Below are 21,830 nucleotides of genomic sequence, written 5' to 3'. Positions count from 1 at the left end.
AATTAATTTAATACCTGGAATGCAGGATGCCTGGGTGGCTCAGCAGTTGAGCATCTGCCTTCGACTCAGCGTGTGATCCCAGTCAGGGGATCGAGTCCTGCATTGGGCTCCCTATGAGGAGCCTGCCTCCTCATATTTTTTAAAAAGAATACCTGGAATGCAGTAGGGAAAAAGTAAAACCTGTTTGAAACCAGCCTGAATCTAGTAGCAATGCCACCATTGCTTTGAGTTGTATATCCAGGAAGTATTTTTTTGAAGATTTTATTTATTTATTCATGAGACACACACACACACACACACACACACAGAGAGAGAGAGAGAGAGAGGCAGAGACACAGGCAGAGGGAGAAGCAGGCTCCATGCAGGGAGCCCGACGTGGGACTCAATCCCAGGACTGGGATCACGCTCTGGGATGAAGGCAGATGCTCAACCGCTGAGCCACCCAGGTGCCCCTCCAGAAGTATTGACTTCAAATGTCAGGTGTCACAGAAAAATCCCCGAACCTGCATCCTATTAGCTGTCTGTGGAGAAGGGTTCCCAGTGTGAAACCTGTTGTGTGCACCTGTGCTGTACAATGTCCACCTGCACCAGTAGGGGGCAGCAATACTGTCCACATCCCCTTCCTGGCCACCTGCAGACTGCTACCCCACACCCCCACCCCCTACCACACGGAGTTCACACCCCACAGGAAGGGAACTGGAGGTAAAGTGACTGTACAGTATATTTTTAAGAAAATAATACGTTCAAAATCTCAACTAATCTGGGCATGATAATTAGGGGATGTTGCTGATAAGTCCATGTTGAGAATTCAAACAAAACCATAGCCGATTCCCAGTTACCTGGGGAAGAGTAAGGGGCTTCCAGGTGGCCGCCCTGCTGAGAACCAGGAGCTCCAGCAGAATGGACCACCTCCCTCTGCGCGCCCCCCAGCAGGTGGTGGCCCCAGGGCTGGTCAGCGCTACCCTGTGTTCACGGGTAAAACACGCCCATCCACACACCTCTGGGGCCCTCCAGGGAATCAGGGGCATATCGCTGTTCTACGGCCAGCTAAAAGAAAACAAGATGGTTTACAATTAAATGGAAAAAAAAATCACTGTTCTCTTAATTTAGTATTCTTGTTTTATGCTTGTCAAAACAGGTATTTTTAACTTATTTAGGCATAGCGTTTTTTGTTTTGTTTTAATCAAATGTCACTTCTCTGGATACATAAATAGGGAAACAAGGCTCGAGGAGTTAAGGTTCCCTGGGGAAGTAGGCATGCCCTGCCATTTGAGTCGGTGTCCCCACGCAGAGCTCTGTCACCGGGGGAGTGAGCCCGCCACGCGCGTCCGGTGTAACCTGATTATGGAAATGCTCCTGCGTAGATCGACATTCCTGTTTTTGTAGCATTCCCTCCTGTGCCTTGAGAACCTCATTTCAAGTGCAAGCTTAAGCAGACTGAAAAATGTTGCCTGGAATGTGATTTTGTCTTTTCCTAGAGCAATACTGTTTCTTGACTAAATCAGAGTGATACCTTCACGCTCCCGGGGCCACAAGTAAAGGACGCACGACACTCAGAAACACAGCTCTCCCGTCCCTGTTGACACCAAGGGCACCAAATGTCCACAAGGCAGGGCATTACTAGTCTTTCTGCCCTTTGGCTTTTCCGAGAGGCCACTTAAGTCTCATGTACCCTAGAGACTTCCCCACCAGAACCACCTGGAAGCCCCTCCCCCGCCCCGGAAGTGGGATACAGACGATGTTGTAAGGATACGTGTGCCTGGGAGAGAACGCCCTGGCTGCCGCGGGCCCTCCGCCCACCCACGCCTGAGCCCTGCACATGGTGGCAGCAGACCCCCCCCCACGGGGCTGGCGAACAGCCGGCCTCTGACGGCCAGAGGCTGCAGCCTGGAAAGCCAGAGGGATGAAGACAACAGAGCGGCCAGAGTGTCAGCACCCCACACAGCCCTGCCCGGGCTCCCAACCCAAGGAACTGTGACAAGTGGGTGTTGCTTCAAGCTGATGCGCTGTGGCACTCTGCACACAGCGGAAGACAGCGAGTCCCACCCCATCAAAGACGGTCCTCCGATGCGGGGGGCTGCGGGGCACTAGGATGGAGTCCACAGGTCTCAGGAGCTGGGAGACCCACTGTCAGCTGTGTGACCTTGGGCAATTACTTGATGTCTCTGAGCCTCAGTTTCCACACCTGTAGATGGTTGATCATAAGATCCTTTCAGCTTCTGGGAATATCTTATTGCATAGGCAAGAACATTTATAATTAGAGGAAAGAAACAACAAGAAGAAACACCAGAGAGGAGAGGGGTAATCCTGCTCCGAGGGCTTGTAGGGAGCTGAGTGCCTCTGTGCCCTGGGGCTCCCTGATTCTCAATCCCCTTAAACTATCAGCGCTCTTCCTGCCTCTGAGCCTCTGATCTCCGGCTGCCTGCCTCAGCCTCTCCAGCTTGACCCACCCAGTTGGCCTCCCCCCACTCCCCACTTGTGACCGCACCCCACACCCTCAGCCCTGGTCCTGTTTTGTTTCAGAGTCTGCAGGTTCCCCTCGGCCTACTCCCTTTGTCTGCGCTTAACCTGCAGGACAGGCAGACAGGAGCCGCCCCAGGGAGCCCAGCCCACAGTGGAGGAGCAAGCAGGGGAAAGAGAGAGCACAGAAGTGAGCAGAGAGCAACCTGCCCGAGGAAGAAATTCCTGCTCCTGCTTGTCCACCTCTGTCTTACCAAAACAGGAATAGGACAAGCATAGTGTGGTAGACAGGAACAGAGTGGAACAGAAGAGAATGGGGTGGAACGGAGTGAAGTGGCCTAGAACAGAAAGGAATGGAACAGGGTGCCTGAGGGGCTCCATTCAGGTCCTGAACCCAGGGTCCTGGGATGGAGCCCCGCATCCGGGCTCCCTACTCAGGAGGGAGTCTCCTTCTCCCTTTCCCACTCCCCCGGCTTGTGTGCTCACTCTCTCTCTCTGTCAGATAAATAAGAATTAAAAAAAAAAAAAAAAGGAGAAGGAATGGCACAGAATGGAAAGGAAGGGAATGGAATGCAAGGCACAGAATGGCATGGGGTGGGGAGACAGCGGCAAGTGTGAGCATGCAAGGGAGCTCCTGGTAAAGAAGAATGAACACCTCCATAAGCCAGTGGGGTTCAAACCCAGGCCCAGGCCTCCGTGAAGGGGCCGGACCCCAGGCTGGTGGCCGGCTGTGCTCAGGCTGACCTGGAGCTGATGCTGGACAGGGGACAAGCAGGAGGCCCCAGGATGCAGAGCCTCTGCTCAGCGGAGATCAATTAATTTGGGAGAGAACAGGGCAGAGAGAGAGGCTTTGCTTCGTTTTGGTGAAGGTCCCAGGCCCGCTCCCCCTGCGAGGCCACCAGTGTCATGAGAGAGCAGCTGTGCACCTTCTGGTCACCTTGAAGTTCATGGCCCCATGCGTCCTAAAGGGCTGCTGAGACGCCCCGGGGCCTCACATGTGTTGGAGCACCTGGGAGCACCACAGCTTTGCAGCCGGGCGTCCTTGGACGATGGCTGCACCTTCCCGAGCATCTCTTTCCTCCGAGACACCCACTTCCCACCTTGAGGGACTCTAGAGGGTTTAAGTGGAGGATTTGGGGAGGCGCTGAGAAAACACACCTACATTTCCTGGGGGAGCTGGCACCCTGGGGCGGGCAGGCAGAGAGGCCCAAGGCAGCTCAGGGCTCAGGGCGCTCCCTCAATGCTTACTTCACTTAATTAATTCCTGTGAGGCAAATGTGACAAATAAAACTGTATACTGTAGATTCACAAAAGAGAGGGGAGTGGGGAGCTTCTTGGGGAGCAGGCTGCGTGCCTCCGCGGCGAGCCACAGCCGTGAGCGGCCAGGGCCCCCAAGGGCAGAGCCAGGACGGAGACCCGCGTCTTGCGTCTCCAAGCAGGTGTGGACAGCACAGCGCAGGCCCGCGCGCCGGGCTCAGGGATCCAGACGCCGCGCTCTGAGGTCACAGGGCTGACACTGGCCTGCCGTGGGAGCGCTGGTAACATGGGCAGTGCACGCTCTGAGATGAGGCGGTCTGCCCCCCACCGGGTGAGCCGACAGGGGCCCCAGGCACAGGCCACCCTCTGAGGCGTGTACGGAGGGTGCTGAGGCAGGACACCCCATCTTCTGGCCAATGTTTTGTTACTCCATCTCTTGGGTACCCATAAAACTCTTGTGTTTCTAAGGATAACTCCAAGGTGGCTTCTGCATTGCAGAGCAATGACTGCATTGTCATTATATGTACCTAAGGTGCTTTGTTACATCCTTTGCAAATTGGCAATTAATGCATGCAGTGGAAGCCTTTTTCTTAACTAGAATGTTCTGTTAGCAAGACCACTGCCCCTAAGCATCCTGCATTTGTACCAGACAAACCTGAGACCAACAGGTCAGTGACACATTCAGTCTCGGTCTTTCCAGGCTGTGAAAAACAGCTTCTCTTTACCTGGGTGCCAGAACTTAAGCTCCCTGAGGGCAGAGATGTGGTGACAGCACTTCCCTGGGGCACCTGCCCGCTGACAACAGTATGGACCACATGGACGTCAGGATCCCAAGGTAGGAGTCCCATGAGTGTAGAGACCCCCAGCCAGCCCAGTGCCCCCCAGCAAGGGTGCACATACAGCCCCCAATCTGCCACATATCAGAGATGGTGTCTCAGCATATGGCAGAAACCTGCGAGGTGTCTGGGTTCTCGGGGTTCCACCCATTTCCCAGCTCCAGAACCTCGTCCCACAGCCACAGGCTGTGCTGAATTGGGCTCCAGGCTTCAAGGTAAAATTTTTTCACCCAGGGCTCCATCTTGGGTCCCCTGGTCTTATTTCCACTTCAAACCTTGTGTGTCTTGCTCTCTATTTAATCACTTAACACAGATAAGCAATGGGGGAGCTTAGTAAACATTGTTGAAAGAATAAATGAAAATTTTAGAAGTCTTTTATTTTGCTCCTCTATTTTTGCATCATTCTCTGAATATGTAATGTGTGCACTGACACCACCTCCATTCTCAGGCTCTTATTTCCTCTTCCCAGAGACAAGCACAGTTTCCTAACGATGCAAGGATTTACGTAATGCATCATCTGTGAAAAATATACTCACATAGATATCCAATGTATGTGAATACATTTACATAATATTTTCTACAAATGAGAGCACACTAAACGCACTTCCTCATATGGTTTTTGGTTTTTTTTTTTACTTTACACATTGGAGAGTGTTTCATTTCAGTACATGTAGAGTGTGTTTTATTGTATGATTGTACCAACATTTATTTAACCAGCCCCCTGACAGACATTAAATTATTTCCTTTATTTCACTTTTACAAACAATGTTGTGCCAAATATGCTTGGGCAGGAGTTGTTTTGCACACAGATGAGTATTGCTATAGGATGAGATCTCCGTGCATTTTAAATCTCGCTAGATACTGTCAATCGGTTCTTCCAGAGGTTGTACCAATTTACACTCCCTGCAGCAGCATATAAACTGCCTGTCTCCTCCTCACCTTTACAAATACGATGTGAATGCAAACCTTATTCTTAATCATCCTCACCAACCTGATAAAGAACTTGCATCTCAGTGTTGTTTCAATTTGCATCTTCTTGCAGTGAGTCTGAGCACCAAGGAACCAGCTGTTTCTCCTGTAAACTCTGCATATACGCTTCCCACCTTCCCATTAAACTCTTGGCCTTTTAAAATATTGAGTTTAAGGAATTCATATGATTAAACATAGGAGCCATTTTTCTGTTACCTGAAGTGCAAGCATTTTTCCTAATTTATTGATTATCATTTAATTTTGTCTGTGATGATGTTTGCCAACTAACACCCTGGTTATTAGGGTGCGGGGTTGGTCAAATGTGTCAGTCTTTCCTTTTCTAGCCTCCAGATTTTGTGTCAGAGTTAAAAAGGTCTTTCTGAATCAGAGATGATTTGAGGAGCCTCCTAATTTTCTTCTATTACTTTTAAGGTTCTATTATTCATGGTCTAATTCTACACCGGTATGGTATTTACTTTGGTAGATATAGGTGGGTAATTGGAACTTTTTTTCAGGTGATTACACACTTTCCCACTGATTTGAAATACCCCTTTATTATGTAATAATATTGTATTCATTTTCTGGACTTTATAGATGGTTCCAGCAATCTATTCCTGAGCTAACACAACATGACAGTGTGGTTAGTACATGGAAAATTGTATTGTTCTTCTTTTTCAGTTTTTCTTGGGTTTTCTTCATTGCTTACTATCTCTCTGAACTAATTTTCTAAATAATTCTATTTCTTTCAAAATTTATATTTTCACATAGCTTAGAATGAAAAGAAAAACCATGAGAAATAGTGAAGTCGGTGTTCAGCCTCCAGCACCCGGGCACACCACTTCCTCCCAGAGGCAGCCTGTGGTATCAGTTTCTTGCACATCTTTCCAGAAACAGTTCACATCAATTTCACATGCTTGCATCTTACAAGCTTTACAATCTACTTGCCTCATGTTTTAAAAATTGCTTGACATTGCTAATATTTAAAATGGGATCCAGCTCAATAGATAAGTAAACTTAGAAGATTGGCGTCTTTATGATGAGGAGAGTTCCTATCCATGGACATCTGGTCCCTCTCCCATCTGCATGTTTTCTTCTGTGTCCAGCAGCGTTTAAAGCTACTACTGTTCAGCGATTGCAGTACATTGAGCTCCATAGAGACAGCACCGGGGCAAGTGAGAGCCAGACGGGCACTGGGCGACTCTGTGCCTCGCTGAGGAAAATAATTAACATGGGCAAAGGAGATCCTAAGAAGCCAAGGGGCAAAATGTCATCATATGCATTCTTTGTGCAAACTTGCCGAGAGGAGCACAAGAAGAAGCACCCAGAAACTTCAGTCAACTTCTCAGTTTTCTAAGAAATGCTCAAAAAGGTGGAAGACCATGTCTGCTAAAGAGAAAAGAAAATTTGAAGACATGGCTAAGGCGGACAAGGCCCATTACGAAAGAGAAATGAAAACTTACATCCCCCCTAAAGGGGAAACAAAAAAGAAGTTCAAGGATCCCAATGCACCCAAGAGGCCTCCCTCGGCCTTTTTCTTGTTTTGTTCTGAGTATCGCCCAAACATCAAAGGTGAGTATCCCGGCCTATCCACTGGTGATGTTGCAAAGAAACTGGGAGAGATGTGGAATAACACTGCTGCAGATGACAAGCAGCCTTATAAAAAGAAGGCTGCTAAGCTGAAGGAAAAATATGAAAAGGATATTGCTGCATACTGGGCTAAAGGAAAGCCTGATGCGGCAAAAAAGGGAGTTGTCAAGGTTGAAAAGAGCAAGAAAAAGAAGGAAGACGAGGAGGATGAGGAAGATGAAGAGGAGGAGGAAGAAGATGAAGATGAAGGAGAAGATGATGATGATTAAGTTGGTTCTAGCACAGTTTTTTTTCTTGTCTATAAAGCATTGAACCTCCCTGTACACAACTCACTCCTTTTAAAGAAAAAAAATTGAAATGGAAGGCTGTGTAAGATTTGTTTTTAAATTGTACAGTGCATTTTTTTGTATAGTTAACACACTACCGAATGTGTCTTTAGATAGCCCTGTCCTGGTGGTATTTTCAATAGCCACTAACCTTGCCTGGTACAGTATGGGGGTTGTAAATTGGCATGGAAATTTAAAGCAGGTTCTTGGTGCACAGCACAAATTAGTTATATATGGCGATGGTAGTTTTTCATCTTCAGTTGTCTCTAATGCAGCTTCTACGAAATAATTGTTCTGTTAACTGAATACCACTCTGTAATTGCAAAAAAAAATAATAATAAAGTTGCAGCTGTTTTGTTGACATTCTGAATGCTTCTAAGTAAATACATTTTTTTTTTATTTAAAAAGAAGCTACTAGGGCATCCCTGGGTGGCTCAGCGGTTTGGCGCCTGCCTTCAGCCCAGGACGTGATCCTAGAGTCCCAGGATCGAGTCCCATGTCAGGCTCCTTGCATGGGGCCTGCTTCTCCCTCCTCCTGTGTCTCTGCCTCTCCCTCTCTCTCTCTGTGTGTCTCTCATTGAATAAATGAATAAAATCTTTAAAAAATTAAAATTAAAATTAAAAAAATTTAAAAAGCTACTACTGTTACTATAAATGTATATTTTATTCCATCAGATCTCTTATTTATAAATGAAAGTTATTAATTTTTGTATATTAATGAGGTGCTCCCAGCCACCTCATTAAATTCTCCAATTTCATGGAATTCTAAATAAAACCAGCTGCCCTTCTGAGGACCTGTGTGGGGTGGCAGGAGCAGACAAACAGGGATGAGCACTTCTCAGACAAAACAGCGCTTTGCTGACAGTCCTCTCCAGAAGCAATGTGCCACACAGAGCACAGGTCCTCCTCGGCCCCAGTGACAGGAGGGCCCTCTGGCATAGAGAGGAGCCCTGCTCACCCTCCTAGGGGATTTGGTTTTCCGCACCTTCCTTATGATATGGTTTTCGTTGTATTTATTTTGCTCGCGGTTTCCTGAGTTTCTTGACTTTGTTAATATATGATTTTTACCAAACTTAAAAAATTTAGCCTCTGTTTCATCATTACTTTCCTGAACCTCTCACTCCTTTCCTTCTGGGATCCAATTACTTATATACTCAACCTTTTGTTATTTTCCACAGGGCCTTCAGGCTTAGTTGGTTTATTTACAAATCTCTTTCTCTCTGTGCTCTTCACAGGGGCTATATTTCAGTCAATATGCCCTCACATTGAGGATCTCTTCCTGCCCTCACCTCTGTCCTACCATTAACCCCATCTAGGAAACTTTTTACTTCAGATAGAAATTCTGAAAGTTAAGGTAGAGGGGAAGATGGAAGTGGAGTAGGAGGACCGAGACTTGAAAAAGAATTTCAAAATTTAGATATTATCTTTTTCTTTTCTAGAATTCCCATTAAGTTCTTTTTTACAGCTTCTCTTTCTGTGCTAAGATTTTTTTTTTTTAAGATTTTATCTATTTATTCACGAGAGACACAGAGAGAGAGAAGCAGAGGCACAGGCAGAGGGAGAAGCAGGCTCCACGCAGGGAGCCCGATGTGGGACTCGATCCTGGGTCTCCAGGATCACGTCCTGGGCTGAAGGCAGGCACCAAACCGCTGAGCCACCCGGGCTGCCCTCTGTGCTGGGATTTATTTTTTAAAAGTAATTATGAGTATATTTTCCTTTATATCATTGAGAACGTATATATATTAGCTGTTTAAAATACGTATCGGCTAATTCTAGCATCTGGCTTATGTTGGGGTGAGTCTTCACTGCTTGTATTTTTTTTTCCTCTTGAGAATGGGTCATATTTTCCTTTTTCTTCAAATACACCAACCTTATGGACACTTCAAACCAGATAATTCTTTGATATGGGGGCTGTCCTGCGCATTATACCACGTATTGATTTTTTTGCTTTATGTTTTAATAACAGATTCACTTTGTTGAACTAAAACTGCAAATGCTGTCTCTTGGATATTGGTTCAAATCTCAGTTCAGTTCTTTTATTCTTATCTGAGTTGCCTAGAGTCTGCTCCATGCATTTTTGCTTCAGGGGCCACCCAGAGATTCAAGTAGAGTTTACACACAAAATTTGGGGCTTCCCTCTTTCCAGAATTCTTCCTCGCTTTCCAGAGGCTATGGTTGTCCCAAACTCTTCTTTTGGTTCTCCAAGCAAGAGAGACTGTTGGGTTTCAAGTTTTAGCTGCCCTAGACAGTGAATCCTGGGTCCTGTCCTCAGGCCAGAAACTGTGAAAACAAGAGACCCTCTAAGTGCCCACATGTCCACTCCCCTCCAGAGTATACCTATTTGTGGTCACTATGTAGTGTATTCAGGTAGTTGTTTTTTATATCTTTGTTTCAGAATTAATAGTTTTTAGTAAATTAAAACATCCAAGCAGGTGTATATTTGGCATTACTTGGAAGCAAAAATCTGTACATCTTTAATCCTGCATTAAAGGATACAGAGCCCAACATGGGGCTCCATCCCAGGATCCTGAGACCATGACCTGAGCTGAAGGCAGATGCTTAATGGACTGAGCCACCCAGGTGCACAGGACGCATTTTAATGGAAGTTTTCAAGTTTGCTAGCGGAGAAAGAATTACTGCTTCAGGTCATTTCACTATCAGAGGCAGTGACCAGTCTCTGCTACCTTCATCTGTAACATAGGAGGGTTTTGGGGAGATGGGCAGGACATCTATCTTGTTAGCTCTAGCAGAAGCCCTCTGAGAACTCTGCTGGTGGCAAGTCTCCTCCAGGATGCACATTTATCATCTAACCAAGCACATCATCCCCGTCTTCCTCATCATGAGCACTGCCTGGTGAAGTTTCCCACTGTACTAAGTGAAGGGACATTCTTCTGGTTCAACTGAACGGTTATAGGCTGCACACAAAACAATTTATTGACTTTGTGAGTGTTTTCCTCATAAGTTCTTGTTTGTACTTAAATAGAGCACGGAAACATGTTGATTCTGCACACCCTTAGTTAATTCTTTCCTCTCTCATTACATCTAAAGTGCTGTGCTAAGCAATAAGGGAATAGAATGAACACCGGTACCTGTCTTCGTAAAGGTAGAGCTAAGCCATTAAAACAAAAAGACTTAGAGACTCTACACATCCGTCACTCTTCCATGGAACAGTCTCCAGTGAGCAGTCCAGGATGGAAAAGGAGAGAGGGAGCCATTCCCTCTGGCCATGACCATCAGCTGACGGTTAGCACTGGTTTCCAGCCCAAAGAAAAGGGTAAGGAGAGTGCAGAGGATCAGACTCAGATGTAAGATATCTCACACTTGGATGCAGCATGCTTCTCTCCTCTTCACAGTCCCACAGCAGAAACACAGTCACACGACTGCACCTGCCTTCCAGGAGTGCGGGGTCATGTGATCTGCCACCATTCTGTAACCTTGGCAAAGGTTAGAGCAGATTTTGGTTGGCCACCCCCAGTCTCTACCACCATGATGGAAAGTCAGGAGTTTTCATCTCAGCCTTGCAGGCAGAGATGGGTCCTGCCCACAGATGCCTTTAGCTCAGCATTCCACCCAGACGTTCTACAAACTACCAGCGAAGACCCATGGTGATCATAGCAGATACTGGCATGAAAGAGAAACAAGAACTCTGATTCATTTTGTGAGGTGCGGGGGGAAGCTTACCTCAATCCTTGATTTCCTTCCCTGGAAAGACTTTGAAAAATCAATATAGATTCACAACCATGCTTTTGGGTTCCTTCCAGTTGGAAAATCAGGTACTTTTTCTGAACTATGCCAGTGCTTTATTTTTATGGCACATTTTCTTTTGTTTCTCTGTCTGAGCCAATCCCACCCACAAGGCACCAATGTCATCCCATGTTCACTTGGAAAATGAGGCTTGGACAAGATCATACAACCCATTCCTTGGAAAGAGCATCACAACTTCTGCCTAAAAGTAACCCTTTAAATGGGAAAACTCAAATATGTGGCTTGTCATTGGCATGACTTTCTTTTGTCCTGGGCTGATGCAGATGAAACTGGAAATCCCCAAAGGACATCATGCTATTTGGTTACCCTCAAATGCTTGACTTAATGAGGGTTTTTAGTGGCAGAACCACCAATGGAGGTGACAGCTCCCTACACACGCTGACCACATAGCGTCCTCTTTATCTGGGCACCTGTTTGCCCCCAAAGAAGCCTCAGGAGAGATTTCAGTAACAGAAGATGGCCAATCAAGGGGTAGCATGTGTGCCTGTGTCTGCATGAGAGCAGCCAGTCAGCCCAAGCCCGCCCCCACCTGTGCCCAGGGATTCCACGCCTCGTCCTGTTTCAGCCACAGTCCAGCCACCCCAGGGAGCCTTCCCAGGGCTCGATGGAGCTTCGTCTGGCCTCTGGAGCCACACCCACACTGACTTTCCAGTCTTCCAGGCTTACCTGGAAGAGTGCATGGGCAGGTGTGTCTGTGCACCTGGACCGAGGTTTAAGTTAGAATCTCAAAGCAGTCCACACCCTTTAAGATGCTCAGAACAGTAGACATGTATTTATTTATTTTTATTTGGTTTGCAAGGACACCTGCCAAACAAGAGATCTTCTCAATATTCAATACACTCTTTTTGTTTAAATGAGATGATGTTACAGTAAGCAAACTAGAATCTTCCTTCAGCTGAAAGAAGGGAGAAGAGGGAAAGGGGTAGGGGAACAGAGTGGAATAGAAGTGGGTCTGTGTGGTTCATGCATGTGCACTATCTCATTCGAGTTTCTGAAGACTAAGTGAAGCAGGCATTGTCTTCCATTTTACAAACAAATAAACCAAGGCACAGAGGTTTAAGAATTTGCCCAAGAAAGGGGAAGAGCTAGGAACAGAGTCTAGGGATGTCTGATTACAAAACTTCCCAAGACATCATGAGAGCTTTTTAAATAGCACCTTTACATGCGTGAGGAGGCAAGAAACAAGCCCTTTCAAAGCAGAGGAGGTTCCAAGGAACCAACTAGAATGTGAAAAGGGGAAATGTACACAGAGCCTTCCATCCACTTTTCCAGCAATCTGAGCCCCAGCCCCATCTCCTAGGGAGGTTCTGGTACCCGAGTGCAAACCCAGGGGCAGGCTTGGCCTGTCTCTATGGCTGTCTGGCTTAAGGTCGGCACCTGCACAGATAATGGCAAACACATAGTAAAACCATTTTTCACAAATGCCCAGCGGGCCATAAAGCTAGGCTCTTTTTTAAAAAATTTTTATTTATTTATGATAGTCACAGAGAGAGAGAGAGAGAGGCAGAGACACAGGCAGAGGGAGAAGCAGGCTCCATGCACCGGGAGCCCGATGTGGGATTCGATCCTGGGTCTCCAGGATCGTGCCCTGGGCCAAAGGCAGGCGCCAAACTGCTGTGCCACCCAGGGATCCCCAAGCTAGGCTCTTCTCCTTGTGTGGGGACACCTGCACTTTATGGGAACCCTTACCATCCCTGGTGTGTAACCACTAAACGCCAGAGGTGCTGGCATTCACCAAGCCAAACAGAAATGTCCCCACACGTATCTGAACACAGCCCCTCTGAGGCAGAGCCACCCCTGAAACCTCTGAAATGGAGGATTAGTAACAGATAAACAGGAAAAGTCGATTCAGAATGGGTCTTGGAAGGACCCCTTACAAGCTGTGTGACTTTATGAAAGCCCTGTAATTCCCCTTCTGAGCCTCAGTAAATCCATCTGCGAAGTGGGGGTTCAGATCACCTGTTTTCTTTTTTCACTGGGTTGTCGTGAGACAACCAATCAAATGTGATCCCACTCATGAAATGGCTTTTGGAACCCCCAGAGCCCTCCCCATGGTCCCACCTAGACCCTACATGTAGCCCACACTCCACCCCATGACCCACCCTGCCCATCTGGAAATTTGCGTGGCTCGTGTCCCATTTTCTCTGGCACAAAATCTTTTTCATTCCACCATCCGGAAAGCAATCTAATAGGATAAATAATACTTAGGCACAGTCAGGTGGTAACAGATTCTTCTCCACCAAGTACACCGGCATCTTAAGAGAGTGTTCCCAGAGACAAACTTCACTCACCAAAGAGAAAGTCTCGAGTGTGGCTGTGTGTCTAGCAGAGGCAGCTGGGACTCTGGTGCACCTGGGATTGGGAGATGTGCGGACATCTCCCAATGGACATGGACAGAGGCTGAGACCTGGGGTGCTGCGACCCCGAGCAAAGCAACCCCTCTATGCCTGGATCTCTTCTTCCTTAACATGGAGGGCAAATGACTCTGTCTTGTGCAGCGGGACATGTGACACATGTGTAGGTCCTCTACAAACAAAAGCAGTAATTAAGAACAATAAGGTTAGCTCACATGCAGAATAAACCACATACACGTAGTTCATATACGTATGAGAATGGTTTTGCTCCTCTAGGGAAAGGCAGACGGTGATATTGTGTGCATGCTACTTGCTTATTGGCGCATATTTACAAATGCTGCTTATACGAACCCCAAGATCCACTTCTGTCTCTGGGACACCAGCCCAGGAAAGCATTCACAAACGCTCCTCTAAGGACACACGCTGACTTTACAACTGCAGCCTCCGTGCTGGGGGAAATCTGTTCTAGAAAACTCCACGAAGCCCTGAGGACAGATTCCACTCTTGAGTAGGTAATGTGACAGAAAAGGGCACAGGACCTGCGTTTCAGTTCTGGCAACTCCCTCATGGCTTTTAAGACACAAGTATGTGTCTTACCTTCTCTCAGTTCCAAGTTTCCTGAACTAGAAACCAGGGATAACGATACTTCACAAATAAGACTTGCCTTTTCTCGCTGTGGAAACCAAAGGAGATGAAGCCTGTCGGAAATTCCCTCTGAAGTACAATCGGACCTCAGATTCAGAGTGACAGCCCATTAACATTGTTGACCTCACATCCCCATAACGGAAGAAGATATTTCCACAAACCTTCTTCATGCATAAACACGTATTTGTAAACTATAAATGGGTACTAGCATGCTAACAGATTACTTGCATTGTAAAACATGCACAATAATTAAAATGCTGAAAGCATGAGTTAAGAATTGAACACAAAATGCACTAAAATAATTGTGTGTTATTTTATGTATTTATAGTACAGAAAACCTTAAATTTTTTTTTTTTATTTGAGAGAAAGAGACAGAGCATGGGGGATGAGGAGGGGCAGAGGGAGGAGCAGACTGCTGAGCAAGGCGCTGGATGTGGGGCTCCTCCCAGGACCTTGGGGTACTGCTTAACTGACTGAGCCACCCAGGTGCCCCCAGAAAACCTTTTCATGCTCACTAAAGTGGCCCTATTCTCCATAATAAGATTTTTAGTGAAAGCAATGTGATTGAATGCACTTCAATATATTTTTTTAAGATTTTATTTATTTATTTATTTATTTGAGAGACAGAAGAGTTGAAGGAGGGGCAGAGGGAGAAGCAGATTCCCCACTCAGCAGGAGCCTGATGTGGGGCTCGATCCCAGGACACTGGGATCATGACCTGAGCCAAAGGCAGACGGTCAACCGGTCAACCGATTGAGCCACCCGGGCACCCCTACACTTCCTTATTTATAAGACTCTTACTCTATCATTTTCTCATACAACATCTGCAGGTCTGATTCTGAGTCGTTTATTTTGATACTTGATTTTAATGGCTGCCAAACTTGTAAAAAGTACTCCTTAAAGAAGCACAAATCCAAAGATTAATGAATAATTAACTTACCAAATCATTTTACTCATTTTCCAGTCTTACCCACCAATTATGCAAACATTTTTTGTTGAAACTCAGCTAGTAAATTTCCATCTTCCCTGATGTCAATTAGTTGTTCATGCAAATGAACCATACGGCACTACATGTTAACATTTTTTAGCAAATAGGGTTGCAACCCACCATTGTTGGGAAGATTGTTAAATAAGATAAAGATGTCTCTGTTTTTTTTTAAAGTATGCAGACAGGAGTATTTTAATAGATGACACACATTATTTTGGGCAACAATAAAAAATTTAGTCCATCTGTTTTCCAAAGTTTCTCAGATTTCTTTCAAAATCTGTTACTTTCTTACTCCTTATTTTTTTTAAATCACCTTTATCTTGAAGGTACAAATGTTTATTTTTCTTTTAAAAATATCTGCTAAGAAGCATCCTTCCAACAGCTTTTTGTTTTCCCAGTGATGGGTCACAAGTCTTGAACAGCTATGTTATTGTTATTTGTTTTGTAAAAGAAAACCATATAACCCATCTTCGAGTCCAACAACCTTTAAGTTACTTGCTACAATTTCACCAGAATACTCCTGTGTGGTACAAAGAGTTTTCATGGTCATTCCCCACCACATCACAAGTACGATAAACCTTTTATGTTTTTGTCTCTGAATCAACGTAGCTGTGTTGGTGACAGCTGAGGCATCCGCAGGACTTGTGGCCATGGGAGTTTGGTTGCTGTAAGTCCCTCATCCAGGTACAGGGAATGAGCCCCTCTGCTGTAGTAACTAGGACCTCACTCCATATCCTCTCCTGTTCTGCTTTAGTTGATGAGAGAGGCGACAATTTTTCCATTGAAATTTATTCATTTTAATAAAAAGCTGTTTCCTGTTAAGAGTGTATGTTAGAGCACATCTTCCTTTACATACACAGGGGAAAATAGATCTTTTCAAAAGTTAATTGTTGTGGGGTAACTGGGTGATGGGCTATGAGGAGGGCACTTGGTGGGATGAGCACTGGGTGTTATACTGTATGTTGGCAAATTGATTTTAAATTTAAAAAATGTAAAGAAAAAGTTAATTGTTGACACAGAATGCAGTAAATACCATGAATCAAGACATACCGAATACATATATACCTGGATGAGACACAAAATATCCGCAGAGTCCCAAAGTGTCTCCCCACAAGATACTTGTTAATTACAGGAGAAGCAACAGTAACTTCCCAGGGTCTGACCAGGAGACCAAGGTTACCACCACCAGCCATGAGCCAGACTGATCCATGCCACCCTGAGATAAGGGGCTGAGCAGGACCCAGCATCGCCTCTGGTGTTCCTGCCGAAGACACACAACCTCGGTCAATTCCTGAGAAAACAGACATCCTAAATCTAACCAGCCGGTCTGCTTGCAAGGTGTTAAGGTCATGGGGCACCTGGGTGGTTCAGTCAGTTAAGCATCAAAGTCTTGATTTCGGCTCAGGTCATGATATTGGGGTGGTAGGATCGAGCCCTGCATCAGGCTCCGGGCTCAGCGGGGCATCTACTTGGCATTCTTTTCCTCTGCATCACCCTGGCTTGCTCTCTCTCTTTCAAATAAATCTTTTTTTTTTAAGCGTCAAGATCATGAGAGGCAAAGAAATCAAAGAAAGACTGGGGAATAGTCCCACCAGGAGAAGTCAGAGGAGACCCCACAACTAAATGCAGTGTGGGATCCTGATAGAACCTGCTAGGAAAAGGCTAGCGGTGGGAAAATCAGAAATACGGACAAGTACTGCAGATAGTGCGCATGGAAGCTGATTGCTAGGTGCCAGCCATTGCACTGCGGCTGGGTGAGTGCCAGCATTTGGTATGGGGGAACTCTGAACTAGCTTTGCATCTTTTCTGTAAATCTAAAATTATTTTAAAGTGAAAGGTTAAAAAAAAAAGGGACATTTATACTTTTATCCAACTGTGTAGCAAATCTCCCACACTGTGTAATGTGTTCTCACCTAGTCCTCTCTGTGTGGGGCAATGTTTGGTACGAGCATTCCGACAGTGTTTTGTAACAAAGGGAATGCATTTCTGATTGCCACCCCATCATTTTCTTTGTATTTCAGCTGTGTGAACCACAGTTGGAAGTGCTTCCTCAATGGTATTTGACTTAAATTGCTGCAAAGTTCAAAAACTCAAAAGAGGCTTCTGGAAATGTATTTAGTGAAATTTCATACTGTACTGTAGGATCTTTAAAATGGTAAAATTTTGTTTTCACTTTCAAGCATTTCATCCATAAGTGCCTTGCTCATCTCGATGGCTTCATGCTATTATCAGCTGATATTTCAAAACAACATATGCCAAGATGAGGGTTGCCCTTGAAGATCATGAATCTATATCAACAACTCAGACAGTCTAGATCATTCTGAATCACGTGGCCTCATGAGGCTTGAGTGGGATGTCATTGTTTTGCCCCATGGACTGCCCACAGAAGCTGCAGGTGGGAGGGTCACCTTTGCCACCTCGCTGTTGGCTTAGGTTTGCTTCTTCAGCGTGATCATCCATTTGCAATTCTGTGTGGGATTCTTTTTTACTCAGTGTTCCATTTTGTAAGGATTAGTTTTCCTTCAAACCAGGTAATTTATTTATAAAATTCTGGACAAAAGCCACTGAGGAGCCACTGTCCACCCTCTGATTGGAGCCTTCTGGCCAGGACACCTCCACACTCCCGTGACAGTGACCCTCGAGAGACTCAATCAGTAAGGGCCCTAGTGTCACTCAGAATATTAAATGCTGGCGAAGTTGGTTTCTTTATGTTTCAGATGAAAATAAATATTAAGAGAAGTTCAGGTTATCTTTTCCCTGCTCTCCAAAGCTGTAGTAGCCTTAGCCACATGTGACTATTTCAGTAAAACTGTAAATTAATAAACAGAAAGTAAATAAAATTAATGTTTAGTCATGCATTTTCAGGAGCCACATTTTAGGTGCTCAGTAGGCAAGGGCTACCACACTGCCTGGAGGAGGTAGGGAACATTTTCCTCATCGTGGCACATCCTCCTGGAAGGCAGCGTTCCAGTGGGTCACCATGTGGGCCCCACTGTGTGGCTTACTGCCTTACAGTTGTGCTGAAGATCTACTGCGTGTGAACGCTGGTGTGAGCTACAGGTCTGCTCGGTGTGAGCCTCGAGCATCGGCACACGGACTGTGTCTATAGTGCAGGGTTTCCGAGCCTCCAAGCACCCCTCCGCTGCAGTGTTCTTTTCACTGCTTTGCTCTTGAGAAGCTGGGGAGACGCCGCGGGCCCCATGAGTACTCTGCTAGGTGTGTGGGAGCCGGGGAGGCCCCAAGGGGCCCCATGAGCTTGGCTCCGGGGTCTGAGTTTCCTCTTGACTCCAGCTGGGGATCAGCACACACTTAGCAACATCTGAATAGACCAACAGCTACTGTGGGTCCAGTTCCCATAAATCAAAGCAAAATGATAGTTCAATTTGCCAAAACAGAGTATTATTATTCGTCCTGTTGTTCGTTACAGGACCGCTTATTAAGATGTCGAAGAAATACAGGCCTGGATGAAAACCCTTTAGGAGGTGGAAGCGGGTCCACGTGATGAAAGGTCAACTGTGTGCCTGGTGCAAGCCAAGCGTGGGGGTGTGGATGGAGGATGAACTGGGGCTGTCCTGGAAGAAAAGAAGGTGAGCTGTGAGAACCAAGAACCTAGAGGCTCTGACATGGTCAAGCTCCCCCAGCTAAACTCTATCCATTTTGCAGTTTAGCCAAGGGTGGCCCCCATCAGAAGTTTTTTGGTGACCCAAACTATCACACTGGCATATTTCCAGCATGAATTATTTTTCACCTGGGCAAAAAGGCTGGAAAAGTCAGGTCAGTGGGAGCTGAGGAAGCAGGCCGTCAGCAGCCCAAGCCCCATATGTACTGAGAAAGACCCTTCTGGAAATACAGACAAGGAAGAGTGCATCCCTGCAGACCCCCAGTGGAGAGGAGTCCTAGTGCACATGGGGCTGCTTTTCCCACAGGTGGAGGGAGGTGAGGAGGGAAACTGTAACGGAATAGAGTTCAGGCAGGAGAGCTGCCCAGCCCACTCCCCACAAGACAAAGGACAGAAAAGATGATGGAGTAGAATTCTGTTCATTTGCTTTGGCCGAGGGATCTGTCCTAGGATCTGGTCTGGGGTTTGGCTGGGGGTTCTGGCCAGGGGATCTAGCCAGGGATCTGGCCAGGGATCTGGCTGCGGGTTCTAGCCCTGGGATCTGGCCCCCAGAGGATATGGCCTTCGGGGGGATCTGGCTGGGGATTCTGGCCAGGGGTTCTGGCTAGGGGATGTCCCCCAGGGATCTGGCTCTGGGTTTTGGCTGGGGGATCTGGGCAGGGTTCTGGCTGGGAGTCTGGTCCAGGGTTCTGGCCAGGGGATCTGGCCCAGGGATCTGGTCTGGGAGGAAGCAAGCACCCTGAGGTGTGAACACCTTCCTGCCAGTGCATGTGGAAGATGGATAGCTGATTTTCTTAACAGGAAACAACATCTGTTTCTACTCAGGGACCAAATAATATTTTTCAAAGTCTGGCTGAGCAACTGGGTTTTCTTTTACTGGCAAACCCCGCACAGCACCTTATAAATTTGATACTAACTCCTTTTTCTTAACTTGTTCCTTCTGCTGACACATCAGAAAACAAAAAGGCTTATGTTCTTTCATCTGTCCGTGGTCCTGTAACTTCCCTTAGAGCTGTGGGGCTGGGGGGGGGGGAGGACTTTCACCCCCTAGCACCTGCCACCTGCCTCCTGTCCTCTCAAGCCCCCTGCCCAGAGCAGACCCTCTCTCCCCCAGAGCTGACAATGCAGTCTCCTCTCTGTCCTGATGCCCATACCCTTGTATGGTCAGAATCACAGTGGCCAAGCTGAAAGAGGTCTTTGTCCAATGGGGGAAGAAAAGGAAACCAAGTATAAACTACTTTTTTTTTATTGGAGGTCCACACACACAGAGTACAGTATAAAAAGTGCATCAATCTTAAGTGTATGACTCAATGATTTTTCCCTCCCAGTCCACTAGCCCCCTCACTCCCAGAAGCAACTACTCTTCCCATGAACCAGATACTCACATGGGCCAATGAATCTCTCAAGAGGAGCTCCTGTTAACCATGTTCAGAAACTAGATGTATAAAACAGTGATACCAACTTAGTCATTTGCAGTTGGAAATACAATTTCCCCAGGAATTCATTCCCCGCTGGCAAAACTTCTCTCTTGCCAGGAAGATAGAGACCTATTCAAAGTCAATGTTCTAAGACTCTCGCTCCCCTGGACAAGAGCTAGGGGAACATTGCTAACATCTGCTGCCATGATTCTTCTTGTAAACTTCCAGACCACAAACCCCACACTAATGGGAAAGACTGACAACACCAAGTGTTGGCCAAGAAGTGAAGCAATTGGAACTCACATGCACTCCTGGTGGAATGCAAGCTGGTAAAATAACTCTGGGCGAGAGCATGGCATTATCTGCAAAACCAAGCAAGTGCCTGCCCTTAGACAAGCAAATCTGTCTCTAGATTTAGGCCTAACAGATGTGCATGCATGTGCTCTCTTAAAGGCATGTGTTAGAGTGTTTGCAATAGCTTTATTTGTAAAAGCGAAAACCGGGAAGTTACCCAAAGCCCATGTAGGAGAGAATGAGTAGATAGAATGAAACACTATTCATCAGTGAAGCAGAAAGATAATAGTGACCCTATTAAGGTCACTTAATGAGTGGCATTAAGTAAGTGGCAGAGCCAGGATTTGAGCACAGAACCTTGCTTCCAAACCTGAGATTCTCTTACCTCCTGACGCTATGTAATAATCACAGTACTTCCATACATTGCTGGAGGAATATAAAGTCAAGTAGCCATTTGGGGAAGTGCATGAGCAGTCTATAATAACATAAAAATGCATTTGCCATAAAATGTAGCAATTATATGTCCTCCAAGATACAGTCTAACCATACCCGCAGTTTATGCAAAAAAAGGTGTGCTAGCACAGTTGTAATAGAATAAAGGGGTGAGGTGTCAAGTGATCATAAGATGGAATGCTATATAGCCCTTAAGATAAACTCCATGTTTAGGTATCTATCCAAAATATGAACGGAATCTCATGTTTGATCTATATGATCTACTAAAAAAATGAATAGATTCTAAAAATATAATGTGATCAACAGCATAAAAACGCAACCCACAGAATGGGAGACAATATTCGTGAATCATATATTTGATAAAAGATTAAAACCCAGAATAGAGAACTCCTCAAACTCAGTGAGAAAAAAAAACTGATTAAAAATTGGCAAAGGGGATGTCTGGGTGGCTCATTCAGTTAAAGGTCCAACTCTTAATTTTGGCTCAGGTCATGATCTCAGGGTCGTGAGATCAAGTGCTACATCCAGCTCTGTGCTGGGCATGGAGCCTGCTTGAGGTTCTCCCTCTCCCTCTGCCCCTCCCCCTGCTCACACTCTCTCTCTAAAATAAACAAATATATCTTTTTAAAAATTAAGTATGGGCTTAAATAAACATTTCTCAAAGAAGATCTACAAATAGACAAGCAAATGAAAAGATGCTCAATATCACTAATCATGAGGTAAATGCAAATCATAACTACAATGACATACCACCTCACACTCATTAGGATGGCTACTATAAAAACAAAACAAAACAGGAAATAGTAAATGTTGACAAGGAATTGAAACCCTCGTGCACTATTGGTGGGAATATAGACTG

The 21,830-nt window shown here is 45.9% G+C and overlaps 1 pseudogene; it reads left to right on the top strand.

The window, feature by feature from the left end:
* Nucleotides 1-6,654: 6,654 nt before the first annotated feature.
* On the top strand, nucleotides 6,655-7,378 carry LOC112927511 (high mobility group protein B1 pseudogene; annotated as a pseudogene).
* The last annotated feature ends 14,452 nt before the right edge of the window (nucleotides 7,379-21,830 follow it).

Source organism: Vulpes vulpes, chromosome 6 (assembly GCF_048418805.1).
Source record: "Vulpes vulpes isolate BD-2025 chromosome 6, VulVul3, whole genome shotgun sequence".
In the NCBI taxonomy this organism is placed as follows: domain Eukaryota; kingdom Metazoa; phylum Chordata; class Mammalia; order Carnivora; family Canidae; genus Vulpes; species Vulpes vulpes.
Note: the sequence above shows the minus strand (reverse complement) of the source record. Positions and strands in the feature narration are given on the sequence as shown.